At 49.9% G+C, this 13,156-nt stretch overlaps 4 non-coding genes across 4 annotated transcripts; all 4 read left to right on the forward strand.

Annotated features, from left to right (window-relative positions):
* The first annotated feature begins 1,701 nt into the window (after positions 1 to 1,701).
* trnam-cau (transfer RNA methionine (anticodon CAU)) lies at positions 1,702 to 1,773 on the forward strand. Its single transcript has one exon. It is a non-coding gene; the product is annotated as a tRNA-Met (tRNA).
* A 3,208-nt stretch (positions 1,774 to 4,981) lies between these two features.
* On the forward strand, positions 4,982 to 5,053 carry trnam-cau (transfer RNA methionine (anticodon CAU)). Its single transcript has one exon. It is a non-coding gene; the product is annotated as a tRNA-Met (tRNA).
* A 3,214-nt stretch (positions 5,054 to 8,267) lies between these two features.
* trnam-cau (transfer RNA methionine (anticodon CAU)) lies at positions 8,268 to 8,339 on the forward strand. The gene has a single exon. It is a non-coding gene; the product is annotated as a tRNA-Met (tRNA).
* Positions 8,340 to 11,539: 3,200 nt separating this feature from the next.
* On the forward strand, positions 11,540 to 11,611 carry trnam-cau (transfer RNA methionine (anticodon CAU)). Its single transcript has one exon. It is a non-coding gene; the product is annotated as a tRNA-Met (tRNA).
* The last annotated feature ends 1,545 nt before the right edge of the window (positions 11,612 to 13,156 follow it).

Genomic DNA, 13,156 nt, shown 5'->3' on the forward strand with positions numbered 1-13,156 from the left:
GAACAGGGTGATGTGTTAAAGTGGCAGACAACCGCCAGGTCAGGGCCTTTTTCCTGCGGGCAGAACCGGGATGTTCTGCGAAGCAGTCACCCAGTTTATGCTTCATGCTACATTGGGGAAACGACACTGTGAGCAGCGAATGCAGTGGACTAGGTTGTGGCAAAAGTGCTGCTTTACCTGGCAGGTATGTTTGAGCCCTTGGATATTCAGGAGGGAGCCGGTAAATGGGCAGGTGTTGCACATTCGGCAGTTTCAGGCGAAAGCGACTTGGCACTATGGGAGGTGGGTGTGGGGTGTTGCGAGTGAAGGAAGAGTGGACCCGAAGTGTAACCCCTGGCACAACGGGTGCGTGTTGGGACCATAACCCACTCTCTCCTATTCACTCAATGTCGTCTTTAGCAGCTTTCCCTTATAACTGCGCTCTGTTCTGCACCTCGCCTTCTCATCTGCTTCCGAAAAAAGGCTTGGACATAAATATTTCACAGTGATATACTGGCCCAATGTGCACAGTCGAGTTGATACACTCGTGGAGATCTGCGTGGTCTTCTCCTGTTCTCTGTATCCCATGGTGAGGAGGGTAATGCTTGTCACTGGCCGCTCGGGTGTCATAGAAAAATTTCAAAACAAAATGTTTGAATTGTCTGCCAGTGGAGAGAGCCCGGTTCCTGGGGACGTGACAAACAGCAGCAGGGAGACTGAATGAGAAGCAGCTGTTCGAGAAACTCTTTGCCGCTAGCAATTCTTAGAGCAATCTCAAATGTATTTCATAGTGAGCACGTCTCAGGTCACTCAAGCGGTGTGGGGCATCTATCGCGGGCCGGCTCTCTGGCTCGTTGGTCTAGGCGTATGATTCTCGCTTTGGGTGCTGTACTGTGATGAGTTGCGAGAGGTCCCGGGTTCAAATCCCGGACGAGCCCGAGGTTTTTCTAAAACTTGACTTGTGCAAAACTGCCTGATTAATTTTCTCAAAAAGCACCTTGGTGAAACGAGGTTGGCCTGTCTGGAGTACGGACAAGGCAGAAAACAGGGAAGTGAAATGGTTGGATGTCGTGTCGAACAGGTTGACGTGAGCTGTGCGGTGTTTGGGGAATGTCAGCAATGAAGGTAGATTGGAAAATTGGGACAGCTCTCCTCGGAGAACCGAAGTTTTCCAAGTCATGAGGGACCTAGAAACAGGAAATAATGTTGTGAAAATGTTCCCACACCTGAAAGGTCCACAACGATTCGGCAGAATTTTAAGGTCACCAGGAAAACAAGTAAAAATGACAGGAGGAAGAACGTTTTCGTACAGGGAGTGGTTAGTGTCAGTAAGTCCCTGTCGGACATTGACAAAGAGGAAGATTCAATGAACACAAAAGGGAATTCGGTGGTCACGTTCAGATGTGCAGATTTACGCTGAGAATGCGAGAGAATGAAACGAATAGACACACGTTGACTGAAGTATAGAACCAGCAGAGCGAAGGTGGGCCGCATGGCCTCCGTCTGCGCTGCGACACATGTTTTGATTCAGTGTGAAATCACAGTTCGACCAACAGAATGTGGGAATTTAGTAAAAACGTTTCTATTTACACAGCCTCCGTACGTCTGCGAAACAGCATATCACACGACAGCAGCGGAGGTCTTTGACATCAGTCTCGAACGTGCGAGCCGCGTGCCAGATGAAAAGCTGAATCGCTCTGTGGACAGGGCTCAGAGCGTGGCAGCAGAGTGGCGCAGCGGGAGCGTGCTGGGCCCATAACCCAGAGGTCGATGGATCGAAACCATCCTCTGCTATTATTCAATGTCACCTCGAGCTGATTTCCTTTGGATCGGTGCTCTCTTCTGCCAGCTGCATACCCGAATGGCGTGAAGCATATCGATGCACTCGCCAAATCCACTCCATGCAAGGTGCGTGGTTTTAGAGGTCTCAGTGGCATTCTGTTGTTCGGCGGTTTTTATTCTGAACTGGATCGCAAAACCAGTTCTCTGCGATGCCAATCAGTTGGTCAAGTTGAAACAAATGTCTTGCGGTTTCGTCCATTCCCTGCAGTAATTCGCTACCCTGGTTCAGACGTGAATGACAAGCATGTCAAAAACCTCATCACGACTCAGACACAGTTCCCCACGATTAGGACGGATCCCACCGATTGTGAATAACCTCAGAGAGAGAGAGAGACAGGCAAACGGCGTGGATTCGATGGGTTGAACGGCTTGTGTCTACTCGAGAATGGTGCTACGTGTTTATGGCATCCCACTGCCTGTCTCTGGGACAGAGAGGCTGAGGGAGCAAAACTGGTTCATTTTTAACCGTCCCTTCCGTGTTGGACTGCCTGCAGTCCCTCAGCTCAGGGCCGTGGGGAGGACTCTCAGTGAGTGAAGGTTTCACTCGGATTCTCTTCATCTGGGACACTTGGGGCTCAGATGTTAACTGCTGCGCGGTAGCAACAAAGAAAGCGATGCCCACTTTGCTATAGACTTTCCGTAAGATTGCTGCGTGAAGACGATTTCTGAACACCAAGAAGGCTGCACAACAATGTGAATTTACCTGGGCGAAGAGTCCTCGGTGTCCATTTCTTTCTGTCCTTCCAGCACAGCATCTTTCCATCTCTCAGATAACAGACCTTTGGAGAAAGTTCACAATCAAAGTTGTTCATGTTCCCCGCATTAATGCAACTGACACCTCTCACCCCAACGGTTTCAGAGAGAGAGAGAGAGAGAGAGAGAGAGAGACTCTACCCGCCCCCACCCTACACCACGCCCCACCCCACCCCAGAACAACGTGCAAGTAGAAATAAATTGGTTTAATTATCGAGCAGTGGAGATAGTCCAGTTCCTGGGGATGAGACAAACATCATCGCCCCGGGGACAGAATGACAAGCAGAAGTTCTGGAAACGCTTTGCTGCTTGCAATTCTTGGAGCAATGTGGAATGTACTTCACACTGAGCAACTTTCAGCTGGCTCAGAGTCTCCAATGTACATTGCTGTGTTTGCCGCCAGCTCAGAGAGAGAGAACAATAGGAAGGACGTAGGAGTGAATAACGATCCGCGTGAGAGGGCGAATAGCTGCTCATGGAGACTGTTAGTGGCTAACAATACGTAGTCTGTCATAGCCGACGAGGTGATAACAAGGAGTCGTTTGTGTGGTAGGGGTCAAGGACATGGGGGAGTTCAGGCCCTAAAGTTATGGAACTCGATATTGAAGACCGGAGGGCTGTAAGGTCTCCAAGTGGAAAATGAGTTGTTGTTCTTTCATCTGGAGCTAGAACACTGCTGCAAGCCTGAGACAGAGATGTTGGTCAGGGAACAGGGTGATGTGTTAAAGTGGCAGACAACCGCCAGGTCAGGGCCTTTTTCCTGCGGGCAGAACCGGGATGTTCTGCGAAGCAGTCACCCAGTTTATGCTTCATGCTACATTGGGGAAACGACACTGTGAGCAGCGAATGCAGTGGACTAGGTTGTGGCAAAAGTGCTGCTTCACCTGGGAGGTATGTTTGAGCCCTTGGATATTCAGGAGGGAGCCGGTAAATGGGCAGGTGTTGCACATTCGGCAGTTTCAGGCGAAAGCGACTTGGCACTATGGGAGGTGGGTGTGGGGTGTTGCGAGTGAAGGAAGAGTGGACCCGAAGTGTAACCCCTGGCACAACGGGTGCGTGTTGGGACCATAACCCACTCTCTCCTATTCACTCAATGTCGTCTTTAGCAGCTTTCCCTTATAACTGCGCTCTGTTCTGCACCTCGCCTTCTCATCTGCTTCCGAAAAAAGGCTTGGACATAAATATTTCACAGTGATATACTGGCCCAATGTGCACAGTCGAGTTGATACACTCGTGGAGATCTGCGTGGTCTTCTCCTGTTCTCTGTATCCCATGGTGAGGAGGGTAATGCTTGTCACTGGCCGCTCGGGTGTCATAGAAAAATTTCAAAACAAAATGTTTGAATTGTCTGCCAGTGGAGAGAGCCCGGTTCCTGGGGACGTGACAAACAGCAGCAGGGAGACTGAATGAGAAGCAGCTGTTCGGGAAACTCTTTGCCGCTAGCAATTCTTAGAGCAATCTCAAATGTATTTCATAGTGAGCACGTCTCAGGTCACTCAAGCGGTGTGGGGCATCTATCGCGGGCCGGCTCTCTGGCTCGTTGGTCTAGGCGTATGATTCTCGCTTTGGGTGCCTTACTGTGATGAGTTGCGAGAGGTCCCGGGTTCAAATCCCGGACGAGCCCGAGGTTTTTCTAAAACTTGACTTGTGCAAAACTGCCTGATTAATTTTCTCAAAAAGCACCTTGGTGAAACGAGGTTGGCCTGTCTGGAGTACGGACAAGGCAGAAAACAGGGAAGTGAAATGGTTGGATGTCGTGTCGAACAGGTTGACGTGAGCTGTGCGGTGTTTGGGGAATGTCAGCAATGAAGGTAGATTGGAAAATTGGGACAGCTCTCCTCGGAGAACCGAAGTTTTCCAAGTCATGAGGGACCTAGAAACAGGAAATAATGTTGTGAAAATGTTCCCACACCTGAAAGGTCCACAACGATTCGGCAGAATTTTAAGGTCACCAGGAAAACAAGTAAAATGACAGGAGGAAGAACGTTTTCGTACAGGGAGTGGTTAGTGTCAGTAAGTCCCTGTCGGACATTGACAAAGAGGAAGATTCAATGAACACAAAAGGGAATTCGGTGGTCACGTTCAGATGTGCAGATTTACGCTGAGAATGCGAGAGAATGAAACGAATAGACACACGTTGACTGAAGTATAGAACCAGCAGAGCGAAGGTGGGCCGCATGGCCTCCGTCTGCGCTGCGACACATGTTTTGATTCAGTGTGAAATCACAGTTCGACCAACAGAATGTGGGAATTTAGTAAAAACGTTTCTATTTACACAGCCTCCGTACGTCTGCGAAACAGCATATCACACGACAGCAGCGGAGGTCTTTGACATCAGTCTCGAACGTGCGAGCCGCGTGCCAGATGAAAAGCTGAATCGCTCTGTGGACAGGGCTCAGAGCGTGGCAGCAGAGTGGCGCAGCGGGAGCGTGCTGGGCCCATAACCCAGAGGTCGATGGATCGAAACCATCCTCTGCTATTATTCAATGTCACCTCGAGCTGATTTCCTTTGGATCGGTGCTCTCTTCTGCCAGCTGCATACCCGAATGGCGTGAAGCATATCGATGCACTCGCCAAATCCACTCCATGCAAGGTGCGTGGTTTTAGAGGTCTCAGTGGCATTCTGTTGTTCGGCGGTTTTTATTCTGAACTGGATCGCAAAACCAGTTCTCTGCGATGCCAATCAGTTGGTCAAGTTGAAACAAATGTCTTGCGGTTTCGTCCATTCCCTGCAGTAATTCGCTACCCTGGTTCAGACGTGAATGACAAGCATGTCAAAAACCTCATCACGACTCAGACACAGTTCCCCCACGATTAGGACGGATCCCACCGATTGTGAATAACCTCAGAGAGAGAGAGAGACAGGCAATCGGCGTGGATTCGATGGGTTGAACGGCTTGTGTCTACTCGAGAATGGTGCTACGTGTTTATGGCATCCCACTGCCTGTCTCTGGGACAGAGAGGCTGAGGGAGCAAAACTGGTTCATTTTTAACCGTCCCTTCCGTGTTGGACTGCCTGCAGTCCCTCAGCTCAGGGCCGTGGGGAGGACTCTCAGTGAGTGAAGGTTTCACTCGGATTCTCTTCATCTGGGACACTTGGGGCTCAGATGTTAACTGCTGCGCGGTAGCAACAAAGAAAGCGATGCCCACTTTGCTATAGACTTTCCGTAAGATTGCTGCGTGAAGACGATTTCTGAACACCAAGAAGGCTGCACAACAATGTGAATTTACCTGGGCGAAGAGTCCTCGGTGTCCATTTCTTTCTGTCCTTCCAGCACAGCATCTTTCCATCTCTCAGATAACAGACCTTTGGAGAAAGTTCACAATCAAAGTTGTTCATGTTCCCCGCATTAATGCAACTGACACCTCTCACCCCAACGGTTTCAGAGAGTGAGAGAGAGAGAGAGAGAGAGAGACTCTACCCGCCCCCACCCTACACCCGCCCCACCCCACCCCAGAACAACGTGCAAGTAGAAATAAATTGGTTTAATTATCGAGCAGTGGAGATAGTCCAGTTCCTGGGGATGAGACAAACATCATCGCCCCGGGGACAGAATGACAAGCAGAAGTTCTGGAAACGCTTTGCTGCTTGCAATTCTTGGAGCAATGTGGAATGTACTTCACACTGAGCAACTTTCAGCTGGCTCAGAGTCTCCAATGTACATTGCTGTGTTTGCCGCCAGCTCAGAGAGAGAGAACAATAGGAAGGACGTAGGAGTGAATAACGATCCGCGTGAGAGGGCGAATAGCTGCTCATGGAGACTGTTAGTGGCTAACAATACGTAGTCTGTCATAGCCGACGAGGTGATAACAAGGAGTCGTTTGTGTGGTAGGGGTCAAGGACATGGGGGAGTTCAGGCCCTAAAGTTATGGAACTCGATATTGAAGACCGGAGGGCTGTAAGGTCTCCAAGTGGAAAATGAGTTGTTGTTCTTTCATCTGGAGCTAGAACACTGCTGCAAGCCTGAGACAGAGATGTTGGTCAGGGAACAGGGTGATGTGTTAAAGTGGCAGACAACCGCCAGGTCAGGGCCTTTTTCCTGCGGGCAGAACCGGGATGTTCTGCGAAGCAGTCACCCAGTTTATGCTTCATGCTACATTGGGGAAACGACACTGTGAGCAGCGAATGCAGTGGACTAGGTTGTGGCAAAAGTGCTGCTTTACCTGGCAGGTATGTTTGAGCCCTTGGATATTCAGGAGGGAGCCGGTAAATGGGCAGGTGTTGCACATTCGGCAGTTTCAGGCGAAAGCGACTTGGCACTATGGGAGGTGGGTGTGGGGTGTTGCGAGTGAAGGAAGAGTGGACCCGAAGTGTAACCCCTGGCACAACGGGTGCGTGTTGGGACCATAACCCACTCTCTCCTATTCACTCAATGTCGTCTTTAGCAGCTTTCCTTATAACTGCGCTCTGTTCTGCACCTCGCCTTCTCATCTGCTTCCGAAAAAAGGCTTGGACATAAATATTTCACAGTGATATACTGGCCCAATGTGCACAGTCGAGTTGATACACTCGTGGAGATCTGCGTGGTCTTCTCCTGTTCTCTGTATCCCATGGTGAGGAGGGTAATGCTTGTCACTGGCCGCTCGGGTGTCATAGAAAAATTTCAAAACAAAATGTTTGAATTGTCTGCCAGTGGAGAGAGCCCGGTTCCTGGGGACGTGACAAACAGCAGCAGGGAGACTGAATGAGAAGCAGCTGTTCGAGAAACTCTTTGCCGCTAGCAATTCTTAGAGCAATCTCAAATGTATTTCATAGTGAGCACGTCTCAGGTCACTCAAGCGGTGTGGGGCATCTATCGCGGGCCGGCTCTCTGGCTCGTTGGTCTAGGCGTATGATTCTCGCTTTGGGTGCCTTACTGTGATGAGTTGCGAGAGGTCCCGGGTTCAAATCCCGGACGAGCCCGAGGTTTTTCTAAAACTTGACTTGTGCAAAACTGCCTGATTAATTTTCTCAAAAAGCACCTTGGTGAAACGAGGTTGGCCTGTCTGGAGTACGGACAAGGCAGAAAACAGGGAAGTGAAATGGTTGGATGTCGTGTCGAACAGGTTGACGTGAGCTGTGCGGTGTTTGGGGAATGTCAGCAATGAAGGTAGATTGGAAAATTGGGACAGCTCTCCTCGGAGAACCGAAGTTTTCCAAGTCATGAGGGACCTAGAAACAGGAAATAATGTTGTGAAAATGTTCCCACACCTGAAAGGTCCACAACGATTCGGCAGAATTTTAAGGTCACCAGGAAAACAAGTAAAAATGACAGGAGGAAGAACGTTTTCGTACAGGGAGTGGTTAGTGTCAGTAAGTCCCTGTCGGACATTGACAAAGAGGAAGATTCAATGAACACAAAAGGGAATTCGGTGGTCACGTTCAGATGTGCAGATTTACGCTGAGAATGCGAGAGAATGAAACGAATAGACACACGTTGACTGAAGTATAGAACCAGCAGAGCGAAGGTGGGCCGCATGGCCTCCGTCTGCGCTGCGACACATGTGATTTCACACATTCAGTGTGAAATCACAGTTCGACCAACAGAATGTGGGAATTTAGTAAAAACGTTTCTATTTACACAGCCTCCGTACGTCTGCGAAACAGCATATCACACGACAGCAGCGGAGGTCTTTGACATCAGTCTCGAACGTGCGAGCCGCGTGCCAGATGAAAAGCTGAATCGCTCTGTGGACAGGGCTCAGAGCGTGGCAGCAGAGTGGCGCAGCGGGAGCGTGCTGGGCCCATAACCCAGAGGTCGATGGATCGAAACCATCCTCTGCTATTATTCAATGTCACCTCGAGCTGATTTCCTTTGGATCGGTGCTCTCTTCTGCCAGCTGCATACCCGAATGGCGTGAAGCATATCGATGCACTCGCCAAATCCACTCCATGCAAGGTGCGTGGTTTTAGAGGTCTCAGTGGCATTCTGTTGTTCGGCGGTTTTTATTCTGAACTGGATCGCAAAACCAGTTCTCTGCGATGCCAATCAGTTGGTCAAGTTGAAACAAATGTCTTGCGGTTTCGTCCATTCCCTGCAGTAATTCGCTACCCTGGTTCAGACGTGAATGACAAGCATGTCAAAACCTCATCACGACTCAGACACAGTTCCCCCACGATTAGGACGGATCCCACCGATTGTGAATAACCTCAGAGAGAGAGAGAGACAGGCAAACGGCGTGGATTCGATGGGTTGAACGGCTTGTGTCTACTCGAGAATGGTGCTACGTGTTTATGGCATCCCACTGCCTGTCTCTGGGACAGAGAGGCTGAGGGAGCAAAACTGGTTCATTTTTAACCGTCCCTTCCGTGTTGGACTGCCTGCAGTCCCTCAGCTCAGGGCCGTGGGGAGGACTCTCAGTGAGTGAAGGTTTCACTCGGATTCTCTTCATCTGGGACACTTGGGGCTCAGATGTTAACTGCTGCGCGGTAGCAACAAAGAAAGCGATGCCCACTTTGCTATAGACTTTCCGTAAGATTGCTGCGTGAAGACGATTTCTGAACACCAAGAAGGCTGCACAACAATGTGAATTTACCTGGGCGAAGAGTCCTCGGTGTCCATTTCTTTCTGTCCTTCCAGCACAGCATCTTTCCATCTCTCAGATAACAGACCTTTGGAGAAAGTTCACAATCAAAGTTGTTCATGTTCCCCGCATTAATGCAACTGACACCTCTCACCCCAACGGTTTCAGAGAGTGAGAGAGAGAGAGAGAGGACTCTACCCGCCCCCACCCTACACCACGCCCCACCCCACCCCAGAACAACGTGCAAGTAGAAATAAATTGGTTTAATTATCGAGCAGTGGAGATAGTCCAGTTCCTGGGGATGAGACAAACATCATCGCCCCGGGGACAGAATGACAAGCAGAAGTTCTGGAAACGCTTTGCTGCTTGCAATTCTTGGAGCAATGTGGAATGTACTTCACACTGAGCAACTTTCAGCTGGCTCAGAGTCTCCAATGTACATTGCTGTGTTTGCCGCCAGCTCAGAGAGAGAGAACAATAGGAAGGACGTAGGAGTGAATAACGATCCGCGTGAGAGGGCGAATAGCTGCTCATGGAGACTGTTAGTGGCTAACATACGTAGTCTGTCATAGCCGACGAGGTGATAACAAGGAGTCGTTTGTGTGGTAGGGGTCAAGGACATGGGGGAGTTCAGGCCCTAAAGTTATGGAACTCGATATTGAAGACCGGAGGGCTGTAAGGTCTCCAAGTGGAAAATGAGTTGTTGTTCTTTCATCTGGAGCTAGAACACTGCTGCAAGCCTGAGACAGAGATGTTGGTCAGGGAACAGGGTGATGTGTTAAAGTGGCAGACAACCGCCAGGTCAGGGCCTTTTTCCTGCGGGCAGAACCGGGATGTTCTGCGAAGCAGTCACCCAGTTTATGCTTCATGCTACATTGGGGAAACGACACTGTGAGCAGCGAATGCAGTGGACTAGGTTGTGGCAAAAGTGCTGCTTTACCTGGGAGGTATGTTTGAGCCCTTGGATATTCAGGAGGGAGCCGGTAAATGGGCAGGTGTTGCACATTCGGCAGTTTCAGGCGAAAGCGACTTGGCACTATGGGAGGTGGGTGTGGGTGTTGCGAGTGAAGGAAGAGTGGACCCGAAGTGTAACCCCTGGCACAACGGGTGCGTGTTGGGACCATAACCCACTCTCTCCTATTCACTCAATGTCGTCTTTAGCAGCTTTCCCTTATAACTGCGCTCTGTTCTGCACCTCGCCTTCTCATCTGCTTCCGAAAAAGGCTTGGACATAAATATTTCACAGTGATATACTGGCCCAATGTGCACAGTCGAGTTGATACACTCGTGGAGATCTGCGTGGTCTTCTCCTGTTCTCTGTATCCCATGGTGAGGAGGGTAATGCTTGTCACTGGCCGCTCGGGTGTCATAGAAAAATTTCAAAACAAAATGTTTGAATTGTCTGCCAGTGGAGAGAGCCCGGTTCCTGGGGACGTGACAAACAGCAGCAGGGAGACTGAATGAGAAGCAGCTGTTCGAGAAACTCTTTGCCGCTAGCAATTCTTAGAGCAATCTCAAATGTATTTCATAGTGAGCACGTCTCAGGTCACTCAAGCGGTGTGGGGCATCTATCGCGGGCCGGCTCTCTGGCTCGTTGGTCTAGGCGTATGATTCTCGCTTTGGGTGCTGTACTGTGATGAGTTGCGAGAGGTCCCGGGTTCAAATCCCGGACGAGCCCGAGGTTTTTCTAAAACTTGACTTGTGCAAAACTGCCTGATTAATTTTCTCAAAAAGCACCTTGGTGAAACGAGGTTGGCCTGTCTGGAGTACGGACAAGGCAGAAAACAGGGAAGTGAAATGGTTGGATGTCGTGTCGAACAGGTTGACGTGAGCTGTGCGGTGTTTGGGGAATGTCAGCAATGAAGGTAGATTGGAAAATTGGGACAGCTCTCCTCGGAGAACCGAAGTTTTCCAAGTCATGAGGGACCTAGAAACAGGAAATAATGTTGTGAAAATGTTCCCACACCTGAAAGGTCCACAACGATTCGGCAGAATTTTAAGGTCACCAGGAAAACAAGTAAAAATGACAGGAGGAAGAACGTTTTCGTACAGGGAGTGGTTAGTGTCAGTAAGTCCCTGTCGGACATTGACAAAGAGGAAGATTCAATGAACACAAAAGGGAATTCGGTGGTCACGTTCAGATGTGCAGATTTACGCTGAGAATGCGAGAGAATGAAACGAATAGACACACGTTGACTGAAGTATAGAACCAGCAGAGCGAAGGTGGGCCGCATGGCCTCCGTCTGCGCTGCGACACATGTTGTGATTCAGTGTGAAATCACAGTTCGACCAACAGAATGTGGGAATTTAGTAAAACGTTTCTATTTACACAGCCTCCGTACGTCTGCGAAACAGCATATCACACGACAGCAGCGGAGGTCTTTGACATCAGTCTCGAACGTGCGAGCCGCGTGCCAGATGAAAAGCTGAATCGCTCTGTGGACAGGGCTCAGAGCGTGGCAGCAGAGTGGCGCAGCGGGAGCGTGCTGGGCCCATAACCCAGAGGTCGATGGATCGAAACCATCCTCTGCTATTATTCAATGTCACCTCGAGCTGATTTCCTTTGGATCGGTGCTCTCTTCTGCCAGCTGCATACCCGAATGGCGTGAAGCATATCGATGCACTCGCCAAATCCACTCCATGCAAGGTGCGTGGTTTTAGAGGTCTCAGTGGCATTCTGTTGTTCGGCGGTTTTTATTCTGAACTGGATCGCAAAACCAGTTCTCTGCGATGCCAATCAGTTGGTCAAGTTGAAACAAATGTCTTGCGGTTTCGTCCATTCCCTGCAGTAATTCGCTACCCTGGTTCAGACGTGAATGACAAGCATGTCAAAAACCTCATCACGACTCAGACACAGTTCCCCCACGATTAGGACGGATCCCACCGATTGTGAATAACCTCAGAGAGAGAGAGACAGGCAAACGGCGTGGATTCGATGGGTTGAACGGCTTGTGTCTACTCGAGAATGGTGCTACGTGTTTATGGCATCCCACTGCCTGTCTCTGGGACAGAGAGGCTGAGGGAGCAAAACTGGTTCATTTTTAACCGTCCCTTCCGTGTTGGACTGCCTGCAGTCCCTCAGCTCAGGGCCGTGGGGAGGACTCTCAGTGAGTGAAGGTTTCACTCGGATTCTCTTCATCTGGGACACTTGGGGCTCAGATGTTAACTGCTGCGCGGTAGCAACAAAGAAAGCGATGCCCACTTTGCTATAGACTTTCCGTAAGATTGCTGCGTGAAGACGATTTCTGAACACCAAGAAGGCTGCACAACAATGTGAATTTACCTGGGCGAAGAGTCCTCGGTGTCCATTTCTTTCTGTCCTTCCAGCACAGCATCTTTCCATCTCTCAGATAACAGACCTTTGGAGAAAGTTCACAATCAAAGTTGTTCATGTTCCCCGCATTAATGCAACTGACACCTCTCACCCCAACGGTTTCAGAGAGTGAGAGAGAGAGAGAGAGAGAGACTCTACCCGCCCCCACCCTACACCCCGCCCCACCCCACCCCAGAACAACGTGCAAGTAGAAATAAATTGGTTTAATTATCGAGCAGTGGAGATAGTCCAGTTCCTGGGGATGAGACAAACATCATCGCCCCGGGGACAGAATGACAAGCAGAAGTTCTGGAAACGCTTTGCTGCTTGCAATTCTTGGAGCAATGTGGAATGTACTTCACACTGAGCAACTTTCAGCTGGCTCAGAGTCTCCAATGTACATTGCTGTGTTTGCCGCCAGCTCAGAGAGAGAGAACAATAGGAAGGACGTAGGAGTGAATAACGATCCGCGTGAGAGGGCGAATAGCTGCTCATGGAGACTGTTAGTGGCTAACAATACGTAGTCTGTCATAGCCGACGAGGTGATAACAAGGAGTCGTTTGTGTGGTAGGGGTCAAGGACATGGGGGAGTTCAGGCCCTAAAGTTATGGAACTCGATATTGAAGACCGGAGGGCTGTAAGGTCTCCAAGTGGAAAATGAGTTGTTGTTCTTTCATCTGGAGCTAGAACACTGCTGCAAGCCTGAGACAGAGATGTTGGTCAGGGAACAGGGTGATGTGTTAAAGTGGCAGACAACCGCCAGGT

The sequence above is a fragment of the Hemiscyllium ocellatum genome (genome assembly GCF_020745735.1).
Source record: "Hemiscyllium ocellatum isolate sHemOce1 chromosome 27 unlocalized genomic scaffold, sHemOce1.pat.X.cur. SUPER_27_unloc_5, whole genome shotgun sequence".
Taxonomy (NCBI): domain Eukaryota; kingdom Metazoa; phylum Chordata; class Chondrichthyes; order Orectolobiformes; family Hemiscylliidae; genus Hemiscyllium; species Hemiscyllium ocellatum.